At 39.3% G+C, this 12,370-nt stretch overlaps 1 protein-coding gene across 2 annotated transcripts in view; it reads right to left on the reverse strand.

The window, feature by feature from the left end:
• IMPA2 (inositol monophosphatase 2) overlaps positions 1–12,370 on the reverse strand; it is a 52,207-nt gene that overhangs the window by 9,299 nt on the left and 30,538 nt on the right. The gene's annotated exons all lie outside the window — the stretch shown is intronic.

The raw sequence follows: 12,370 nt of genomic DNA on the forward strand, positions 1-12,370 counted from the left end.
AATCATCTCAAAGAACAAAAGCCCAGGACCAGATGGCTTCCCTGGGGAATTCTACCAAACTTTCAGAGAGGATTTAATACCTGTCCTTCTCAAGCTATTCCAAAAACTTAGGGAAGATGGCATGCTTCCTAAAACATTCTACAAGGCCAAAATCACTCTGATACCAAAGCCTGACAAGGACAACACAAAAAAGGAAAACTACAGGCCAATATCGCTGATGAACATAGATGCAAAAATCTTCAACGAAATATTGGCAACCTGAATACAGCAATACATTAAAAAAATCATACATCATGATCAGGTGGGATTTATACCAGAGACACAGGGATGGTTGAACATCTGCAAATGAACGTGATACACCACATTAACAAAATGAGGAATAAAAACCACATGATCATCTCAATAGATGCAGAGAAAGCATTTGACAAGATCCAACAGCGATTTATGATGAAAACTCACAACAAAATGGGTATAGAAGGAAATTACCTCAACATAATAAAGGCCATATATGACAAACCCACAGCCAACATCATACTCAATGGGGAAAAACTGAACACCATCCCTCTGAGAACAGGAACAACACAAGGATGCCCACTCTCACCACTCTTATTCAATATAGTACTGGATGTGTTGGCCAGAGCAATTAAGCAAGAGAAAGGAATAAAAGGAATCTAAATTGGGAGTGAAGAAACGAAACTCTCACTGGTTGCAGATGACATGATCTTATATATAGAAAACCCTAAAGAATCCATCAGAAAACTGTTAGAAATAATTAACAACTACAGTAAAATTGCAGGGTACAAAATCAACTTACAAAAATCAGTTGCATTTCTGTACTCTGATAACGAACTTACAGAAAGACAACTCAAGAATACAATCCTATTTATAATTGCAATCAAAAGAATAAAGTACCGAGGAATAAATTTAACTAAGGAGATAAAGGACTTATACAATGAAAACTATAAGACATTATTGAAAGGAATAGATAAAAATAAAGAGATGGAAAGAGATTTCATGCACATGGATTGGAAGAATAAACATAGTTAAATGTCCATACTACTTAAAGCAATCTACAGATTCAATGCAATCCCAATCAGAATCCCAATGACACTCTTCACAGAAATAGAGCAAAGAATCCTAAAATTCATATGGGGCAACCAAAGACCCCAAATTGCTAAAGCAATACTGAGAAAAAAGAATGAAGCTCGTGGCATCAGAATCCCTGACTTCAAAATGTACTACAAAGTCATAGTGATCAAAACAGCATGGTACTGGTACAGAAACAGACACACAGATCAATGGAACAGAACTGAAAAGTCCAGAAATAAAACTGCACATCTATGGACAGCTAATCTTCAACAAAGGTGCCAAGAACATACAATGGAGAAAAGACAGTCTCTTTAATAAATGGTGTTGGACAGGATTGAAACAAAAAAACAGCCCACTAATTGGGAAAAAATATTCACAAGTTATTTATCCGACAAAGGGTTAATCTCCATAATATACAAAGAACTCACACAACTCAACAATAAAAAATCAAACAACCCAATTACAAAATGGGCAGAGGACATGAACAGACATTTCTCCAAAGAAGATATACGGATGGCCAATAGACACATGAAAAGATGCTCATCATCACTAATCATCAGGGAAATGCAAATCAAAACTACACTAAGATATCACATTACACCTGTTAGAATGGCAAAACTATCCAAAACCAAGAGTGACAAATGTTGGAGAGGCTGTGGAGAAAAGGGAACCCTCATACACTGTTGGTGGGAATGCAAACTGGTGCAGCCACTATGGAAAACAGTATGGAGATTCCTCAAAAAGTTAAGAATAGAAAGACCTTATGACCCAGCCATCCCACTACTGGGTATCTATCCTAAGAACCTGAAATCAGCAATTCCAAAAGTTCCAGGCACCCCTATGTTCATCGCAGCATTATTCACAATAGCCAAGTCATGGAACCAACCTAAGTGCCCAGCAACTGATCATTGGATAAAGAAGATGTGGTATATATATACAATGGAATACTACTCAGCCATAAAAAAGTACAAAGTCGTCCTATTCACAACAACACGGATAGACCTTGAGGGTATCATGTTGAGTGAAATAAGCCCGCGAGAGAAAGACGAACTCTGTATGACTCCACTCATAGGTGGCAGTTAACATATGGACAAAGAGAACTGATCGGTGGTTGCCAGGGGAAAGGGGGGTGGGGGGAGGGCACTAGGGGTGAAGTGGTGTACCTACAACATGACTAATAATGATGTACAACTGTAATTTCACAAGGATGTTAACTTTCCTAACCTTAATAAAAAAAATTAAAAATAAATAAAAATTAAAAAAAAATAAATGGTGTTGGGAAAACTGGACAGTAACATGCAAAAGAATTAAAACAGACCATTATCTCACACCATACACAAAAATAAACTCAAAATGGATCAAAGACTTTAAGATACATCCTGAAACCATAAAACTCCTTCTGGAAGATAATATAGGCAGCACACTCTTTGACAGTGAACTTAAAAAGATCTTTTCGAATACCATGTCTTCTCAGACACAGGAAACAAAGGAAAAAATAAACAAGTGGCACTTCATCAGACTAAAGAGCTTCTGCAATGCAAAAGAAACTAGAATCAAAACAAAAAGACAACCCACCAATTGGGACAAAAGTTTTGCAAATCATATATCCGAGATAAGGGGTTAATCTCCATTACATATAAGGAACTCACACAACTGAACAACAAAAAAACAAACAGCCTGATCAAAAAATGGGCAGAGGATATGAACATTTTTCCAAAGAAGACATACACATGGCCAATAAACACAAAAAAAGATGTTTAACATCACTAATCATCAGGGAAATGCAAATCAAAACTACACTAAGATACCATCTTACACCTGTTAAAATGGCTATAATCACTAAGACTAAAAATAACAAATGTTGGAGAGGGTGTGGAGGGAAGGGAACCCTCATACACTGCTGGTGGGAATGCAAACTGGTGTAAACAGTATGGAAAACAGTATGGAGAGTCATCAAAAAACTAAAAATAGAAATACCATATGACCCAGGTATCCCACTACTGGGTGCCTACCCAAACAACTTGAAATCAACAATCCAAAGTAACATATGCACCACTATGTTCATTGCAACACTATTCACAATAGCCAAGACATGGAAACAATCCAAGTGCCCATCGACTGATGATTGGATAAAGATGTGGTATATACATACAATGGAATACCACTCAGCCAGAAAAAAAAGACAAAAATCATCCCATTTGCAATAACATGGATGCACCTGGAAGGAATTATGCTAAGCGAAATAAGCCAGACTGAGAAAGACAAACACCAGATGATTTCACTCATATGTGGAATATAAACAAACACATGGACAAAGAAAACAGTTCAGTGGTTACCAGAGGAAGGGGGTGGGGGGTGAGCACAGGGGGTGAAGGGGACCACCTATGTGGGGACAGACAAGAAATAATATACAACTGAAATTTCACAATGATGCCAACTATTTTGAACGCAAACGAAAAAATAAAAAGATACCTCCGCATCCAGTACCTTCCTCTTCTTCTAGCTGCGACTATCCATTCTTTCTCACCCTTGCTAATCTATTTTTTTTGCAAATGAAATCAAGAACAGAGTAAAAAGGAAGTCTGAGTCCTGACACCTACAGGCAAATAGTTTGTTTTCTTTTGCCCCACATAAGGGAAAAAAAGGTAAAAATTACAATTCCCACTACTTAATATTGTCTTATGATTATTTCTGACTAGGTATCCACAATTACTATGATTTTTACATTTGATTATTCTTTATCCTATATTAATCATAATATTTTAGCTCAATAAAACACTAATATATTTTTTAATTTAAAATATTCTATGATTCATGGGAGTGTGGTGGGGGGAATAGGGAGTTATTACTTAATGGGTACAAAGTTTCTATTTGGAGTGATAATTTTGGAAATAGTGGTGATGGTTACACAGCATTGTGAATGTAATTAATGCCACTGAATTGTACACTTAAAAATGGTTAAAATGGCAATTTTTATGTTATATTTTACAACAATAAAACAACCTAATAGATTTTGACGTGTACACTCTTTCAATAAACAGATTTTAGGGTGGAAAAACAATAGTCTGCTAATAGACTGCCAACAGTTTGAAAACCCTCTTTCTGATTGAGCAAAGTTAAATACCCAGGGTATCAAAGGGACGTGTTATCTTCAGAGAAATTTTACAACTTAAAGGTAAGAGAAGCAAGTCATTTGTATACACTGAAATATACGTTCACGGAGAAAGAGGCGACTGTGCTTTAAAGACTGGAAATACCCGCTGTGAGCATAGGCTGGCTGTGCGGAATGCAGAGCCCCGTGACAACGCTGACTCCAGCCGGTATAATTTAACTTTAACTCAAAAATCTAAGTACTGGACAGAACAAAGGTTGGTGGCTGCCGGGGGCTGGGGAGGGGCGTGGGGGAGGGAGTGCTTACGGCACGGGGTGCCAGCTTGCAGCGATGCGAAGGGCAGCATTTAGGATGTTCTCACTGTCACTGAATTGTTCACTTTAAAATGGTTAATTTATGTCATTTGACTTTCACCTCAATATATTATTTTAAAAACAAAGAAGTAATTTGAGGGGGAAAAAAAGTATTGTTTAGAATTGTGGGAAGGACAGAATTGGAAACCTGTATAACAGCCACATAATTTTTAACCCCTCCAAATTCCCTCTGATAAAAACAGGCAGAACAGCTAGGAGAGCAAAAAACTATAGACATCAGGTACCAAAAAAACTATATCTACAAGCTATATGCAAACCCCAAAGCACGAGCATGTGGGGCAGACCTCCCAAAGCTACAAAACCATGTGGTATCAGGAGGAAGAGAGAAGCATCGGGTATCTATTGGACCCAAGAACAGGAGAACCTCAGAAACACCAACAGACACCCACTGGAAACTGCGCAGGCCAGTGTGAGAGGAGCTCAGACTACGAGGGGGCCTGCACACAGCGTAGGGTACATTGTGAGGTCTGAAGGGAGGGAGCTGACCAGCCCTATGACCTGTCGTAGCCCACTTCGCAGGGCCGCTCAGGTCAGGACCCAGAACTGTGTAGAAATTTATGGGAGTGAATTCCAAATTTAATAGATAGGATTAATAGGGGTAAAGAGAAGATCCAGATAACAGTGAAGGAGGGGAACGCAGACAAAACAATCTAAGGACAAGGCCAATTTTTTGAACACTTCACAATAACAACAGAAGAGGGAGCTCTAGAGTCATGAAACTGCAAAAAATGTCCTGAACTCGTCCCCGCCCCTCATGCCTCCGAAGTTCAGGAACACAGATTTCTAGTCGAAATAAATAATTTAAAAGAATCATGGTTGAAACCCACACACAATTATCATAAGAAAAAAGGAGAATCAGGAGCAGAATAACATCTCTCCAGTCCATCAAGGAATGCCAGAAAGATTTGTCCACAAAACTGAAGCAGCTTTATGTAAAAGAAACAAAGAGGACATGGAATGAAATCTTGCTGATTGCAACAACATGGATGGAGCTTGAGGGCATTATGCTAAGTGAAATAAGTCAAGGCAGAGAAGACAAATGCCGTAAGATCTTACTGATATGTGGAATCCAATACAAACAAACAACAAAAACCAAGCTCAGATTCAGAGAATGGATAGGTAGAGCCAGAGGTGGGGATGGGAGACGGGCAAATGAGTGAAGGGGGTCAAAAGGTACAAACTTCCAGTTATAAAATAAACAAGTCCTGGGGATGCAGTGTACAGCACGGCGACCACAGCTAATAATAATACGGTATTGCACATTTGAAAGTTGCTGAGAGAGTAGATCTTGAAAGTCCTAATCACAAGAAAAAAAACCTGTAACTATGTATGCTGACAGATGTTAACTAGACTTACTGTGGTGATCGTTTTGCAAAATATACAAATATCAAATCTTTATGTTTTACACCTGAAATAATACGATGTTATATGTAAATTATACCTCAATTAAAAAAAGAAATAAGGAATATATGAAAAATCAGTGTGACTCAAAAGCAGAGGTGACAGAACTTAGGAAAGAATTAGAAAAGAAAACATTTCAAGAAGTTTAATAAACAAAACAAGAAGATTGAAGGAACACAGAATGAATAAACACAACAGATTGCACTTTACAAGAAAGAGAGGATGAAAAGGAGGAAATTTTAAAAAATAAAAAACTGGTGGAAAAGGCAAAAAGAATTCAAGAGAAAGTGACATATAAACAAGGTAAATAGAAAAGACTCAACATATGCATAATAGAAGACCCTGAAGACAAAGAACTAAGCAACAGAATTTGGAAATGAACAAATACTAAAAACTACAAGAAAACTCTTCTGAAAGTAAAAAAAAAAGACTTGAAATTACATACTGAAAGGGTGTACCATGCACCTAGGAAAACTGACTCAGAAGAAACAGTCTTTTATTAAAATTACTGTACTCTAAAGAAAAAAAACCCTTTAGGCATTCAGGCAAAAAACCAAAGGCCCTTAGAAGAGAAACAAAATCAAATTGTCTTTAGACTTTTCAACAACATACTTATGCTAGACGACGGAGACAATTTAAGACATTCACCACAAGAAAATGTGAGCCATGAGTTTTATTCTCAGAAAAATGGATTTTTCAAGTATAAAGGCCACTGATAAACTGTTAGGAATGCATAAGACCTCAGGGAATATTGCTCCCATGAGCCCTTCCTGAGAAATCAAACGGAGTAGAAGTTCTCAAAATGTGGTCCCTGAACCTCTTTCAGGAATCTGTGAAGCTAAAACAATTTTCATCATAATAATAAGACATTATTTGCCTTTTTCATTGTGTTAATATTTGCATAACGGGTAGACAAAGCAAGGCAGAGCAATGCCCATTCTAGGAGTCATTGCAATCTTCTCTGCGACACTCAAATAGTGAGTCAGTTTTACTTAAGAATGATGAAGCTGTAAAAATTACTAACTGTATTAAATCTTGAACCCTAAGTACATGTCTTGTGAATATTCTGTGTGATGAGATGGGAAGTGCACATAGAAAACTTAGATATACTATAATTATTCAGAGTTAGGTATTTGGAAGGCATTTTCTTGAAAATGAAAGAAGTGAGCCCATCACTTCAATTGCCAAGGTTGTCAATGATAAAATTCAAGCTCTTAAGTGGAAATTAGAATTTGGGAAGACTTGTATCCACCACCAAAAGCTTGACACCTTCCCAAAACTTAAAGATTTCTCATAAGAAGAGTGGTGATATTAATGAACATGACTTTTTAAAGTATTTTAAGATGAAATATGTCAACATTTGAAAGAGCTTGAAAATCTTAGTGAACTCATATTTTCCAAATGACTGATATACGATGTTGCAAAATCATCCATGAGCAAAAGATCCATCCTAATAGGAGACAGCCCAATGGATTTCAATGTAACTGAGTACAAACAAATTCATTGATATGTCATTAGATTTCACATTGCAACTAACCGTTAAGAAACCACCACCTCTTGGGGCTGGCCCCATGGCCGTGTGGTTAAGTTCACACACTCTGCTTTGGTGTCCCAGGGTTCGCAGGTTCAGATCCTGGGCGTGGACCTACCCACCACTCATCAAGCCATGCTGTGGTGACATCCCACTTAGAAGAACCAGAATGACATACAACTAGGATATACAACTATGTACTAGGGCTTTGGAGAGAAAAAAAAAAAAAAAGGAAACCACCACTTCTTGAGTTTTGGTGTGCCATCAAAGAAGAATATCCTCAATTATCTGAAAAGTCTATTAAAATATTCTTCATTCCTCCCCCTTCTAACCACTTATCTGTGTAAGGCCAGATTTTCTTCACACATCAAAATAATATATTACAACAGATTGAATACAGAGGCAGAAATGAGAATCTAGTTGTCTTCTGTTATGCCAGACATTAAGGAAATTTGGAAAAAATGTAAAACAATGCCACTATTCTCATGAAAAATTGTTTTGTTTTGGAAAATATGGTTGTTTCCCACAGAAATATATTACTCATGTTAATACATAATGAGTTTATTTTAAAAATAAATTCGTATTTTAAAAGTTTGTTTAAATTTCTAATACATAAATATCAATAGATATAACTTACATAAACAAAAGCTCTTTGGGGTCTTCAATAATTTTTTCAGAGTATAAATGGGTTGGTCCTAAGATCAAAATTGAGAAATGCTGAACCAGTGAAAAGCTCCCCACAACCAAAACGAATATAGAAATATCAATGTAAAGGACTGGTGGTGGGTATTAAACCTACATTTGGGATGGGCCTGGTGGTGCAGTGATTAAGTTCATGCACTCCACTTTGGCACCAGGAGTTCACAGTTCAGATCCCGGGCACAGAGCTACACACCACTCATCAAGCCATGCTGTGGTGGCGTCCCACATAAAATAAAGGAAGACTGGGATAGATGTTAGCTCAGCGACAATCTTCCTCAAGCAAAAAGAGGAAGATTGGCAATGGATGTTAGCTTAGGGCCAGTCTTCCTCACCAAAAGTAAAAATAAAAATAGAAATCTACATTTACCTTGGAACCAAGGCTAAATACTAAATGATAGTTTTAGGGTGAGAGCATGGCATACAATGGCTGGTTGGTCTGCAAATGCACATACCACACAACCATCCAAAATTGGAAAGATAATGAGAGATGATGTGACAACTAGAATAAGCTTGCCAACTGCTCTGTAGTTACCAAGAGTAAAAGGGTATCATTTTTTAATCATATACCAGAGTATATGAGGAGGGGGAAAAAAGGTTACAAGCTAAGTAAAGTATTACTGATAATACGGAACCAGTAGACAATAACCCAAAAAAGAAAGGACTAGGGATAGTATATAAAAATTTTAGGAAAAACTACTAGGAAAAAAATAGAGACTTTTCTATACCAAAATGGAGAATAAAAGCAAACAAAACAGCTGCTTACTTTAAAAAACACACCTAAGGTAAACAATGGAAGGACAGTCTTTTTTAAATGGTTCTCTCAGCGGGGGTTATGAGGGTAGGAGAGAGCAGGTAAACGACAGGAGGGAAGCTGAACTTCTGTGAATATACTTTGTTTTATAGATTTGACTTTGGAACAATGTACTTTTTTTTTTTTACATAATTACAAAATAAAACCATTTTTTTAAAAAATCCTTCTAAATTAAAAACAAAGTGAAAAAAAGTATCTAAGTGATTATCCTCAGTTAACGGTGTAAGAAGGGGAACCAGGAAGCACTTCAGAGACTCACTGCAATGTGACTCGAGATCCCAGCGAATATTCGCTAAGGACGAAAAGAACTCCCAAAAGAAAAATCAAAACAACGCAGAAAACTCCTTCAAGCTACACTTGGCAATCATTTGCTGATAGCAGGGCTAGTGTGGTTACTCTGAAACTGATGTGTGTGTGTTGTGGGATAATGGGAACAAGCAACTGTGTGACCTTACTAGATTCATCATTCCTGGGTTTTCAGCAGGGGCAGAGGAGACTGAGGTGGAGGAGTCAGCAGAGAACCTCGTGGCCGTGAAACAGAATCGAGAACACCAGCATAAACTCATGATGAATTTTATATTTAAAAACAACTTATTTCCATCTCTGTCCACTGAAAAAGCCTGGCAACAAAGACTGACCCAGGAGCCACATGGGCCCCTAGAACCCCGAGTGTGGTCTGGAAAGGCCATTTTCCATAAGATGAGACGAGTGGAAATCTGAACACTGACTGGATGTCCAGTGATTTTAGGAATGACTGCTAGTTTTTGGAGGGCTCTGATATTGGTATTGTGATTGTTTTTCAAAGAATGATCTGTATGTTTTGAGATACATACTGAAATATTGACTCGAAAGTGACATTATGTCTGGGACTTGTATCCGGGAGTTGGTTGGGGTGGTGGGAGTCGGCTGGGGGTAGGGATGAAGCAGGACTGGCCATGAGCTGACGATATCGGACACATGACGGGTCATGTGGGTTTACCGTACTTTTTCTATCTACTTTGTACATGTTTGAAGTTTGTGTAGGGGAGCAGAATTTGCCACCTCAAGATGTGTCTCTTTGGCATGAGGATTATTTTGGGCTGGTTACTTTTAAGAAACTGCATGGGGCTGGCCTGGTGGCACAATGGTTAAGTGTGTACATTCCACATAGGTGGCCTGGGGTTTGCTAGTTCGGATCCTGGGTGCAAACATGGCACCGCTTGGCAAAAGCCATTCTGTGGTAGGCATCCCACATATAAAGTAGAGGAAGAGGGGCACAGATGTTAGCTCAGGGCCAGTCTTCCTCAGCAAAAAGAGGAGGATTGGCAGCAGATGTTAGCTCACGGCTAATCTTCCTCAAAAAAAAAAAAAAAAAAAAAGAAAGAAAGAAACTGCACACAGGGGACAAGCTCTAAAAACCAAGCAGAAGTTACCCTTTGTAAGAGACATCTTCATTTGTAAGGGAAATCTCCATTTGTAAAAATATCTCCCTCTCTGTACCAGGAAGATGGGGATGACCTTATCTCTAGAAACTCATAAATGCAGAAGGCAAGGACTTAAATCTGAAAAATAACCGTACTCTTGTTTACTATGCTTTTTCTGGTAATCTCCCACAATTGACTCCCCCCCATCCCCAATATCCTCCTTTGTCTTTAGCTGAAGATGGTATTTAAGGCGGCAACCTCGGCCATTCTGGTGAGTTACTCAGTTTTCCTGGGTTTCTCCCATGTATACATGTTAAAAAGCTTTGTTTGATTTTCTCCTGTTATTCTGTCTCAAGTCAATTTAATTCGTAGACCAGCCAGAAGGACCTAGAATGGGTAGAGGAATTGTCTTCCTCCCCTGTATTTGTACAGTGGAATTTGAAGAAAAAGCTAATGAAATTCTGGCCTCCATTGAATCCTTTATCCCTATCCAGTGTAGTTTTGTTTTGTTTTTCAATTTGTGAGTTGAAGACATTCCAGAAAGCTGTAATAGGAAAAGAGAAGGCAAAGAAAGCAAGGAGAGAAAAATTAGTGGTGGTTGTTTAAATGCCTGTTTCCTCCAGAAACGCATCCTGATTTCAACAATGGGTTATAATTGATTGATCCTGTGGAAGACTCAACTTTCTTCTTTGATAACAACTCTCATTTGTGGGTACTGTGTAATAGAGACTTTCCTGGGTGCTTTCTCTGTATAAGTTTACTTAATCCTCACAGCTATCATCATCCCACTTTACAGAGGAGGACTGAGGCTTCGAGAGGTTAACTGACAAGCCACAGCACTAGAAGGTGGCACAATCAGGATTTGAAACCAGGTCTGTACGACGCCTAAGGACTGTGCTGCTGAAGAGTGTACTCCATCACCTCCCAGAGAAGTCTAGTCACCCACCAAATAGACAACGGCCAGGCTGAAAACACACTGGACTTTATGAGCCAGAGTTTTTACAGAATCACAAATGAGCTTTGGAACATGAGCAATTTTGAGAGAAATGCAAACCACAGCCACGTTGTAGGGAGGGGTTATGACAGTGTGAGCAATGAACTGGGGGGACGGAAGGGCCTACAATGGGCCAGACATAGTGGTGACCCAGAGTCCCTGTCCACAGGGGTGAGACAAGCCAGTGCTGGGCAAGTGGTGTGAGAGCCCCACTGAGGATGTGAAGTTGTCATGTACGACTGAGCCACGCAGGCAGCCGACCAGGAAGCCAAGTGTGTATGAATAGAGTTGAGTGTTATAACCAAATGAAATATAGAGCAAAGTTCACTTAAGCGTGTTTAATAACATGCTTCCTCACTACTGGGTTACACAATTCAGTTTGAGTGGTTACCTCTTGGCATGTGTGGCTATAATTAATGCTACTTTTTACACAGCCAAACACAACATTTCTGGGAGAGGGAGAAACGGGGCAGGGCTGGAAGCTGTTCTGGAATCTCTCTGTGATTCAGAAGCAGTAACTGCTTCCTGTGTCCTGCTGGTCCCACCTCTGTCTGAAGCCTCCTGTGACCTTCCCCCGTTACCCTTGCCCAGGGCACGCTCTTCATCTCACAGGCCTCCGAGGGAGCCGCCTCAGTCTCCTCATGGTCCTGCCCCTAGCAGACCGGCTGATCACTGGGTCAGGGTGCTGCCTGCTCCAGGCACACAGAGCTCCCTCCTGCCCGCCCCCCCCATCCCCAACACACACACAGTCACGCCCCCCTGGGCTCCTGCAAGGCACTACTCTCTCTGGGATTGCAGCTGGAGCAGCTGGAGGGCAGGGACTCACCTTATTCCTCTCACTGCCTCTAAGGCCATCCAGGCACAAAGGTGTCATCCAGGGAGGAAGAAAGGGCAGAATAAATAGAGACAATGAGGAAAGGGCACTAGGAAAGGAATTTTAAACAGAGAGGCTG

This window comes from Equus przewalskii, chromosome 7, assembly GCF_037783145.1.
Source record: "Equus przewalskii isolate Varuska chromosome 7, EquPr2, whole genome shotgun sequence".
NCBI classification, from domain to species: Eukaryota; Metazoa; Chordata; class Mammalia; order Perissodactyla; family Equidae; genus Equus; species Equus przewalskii.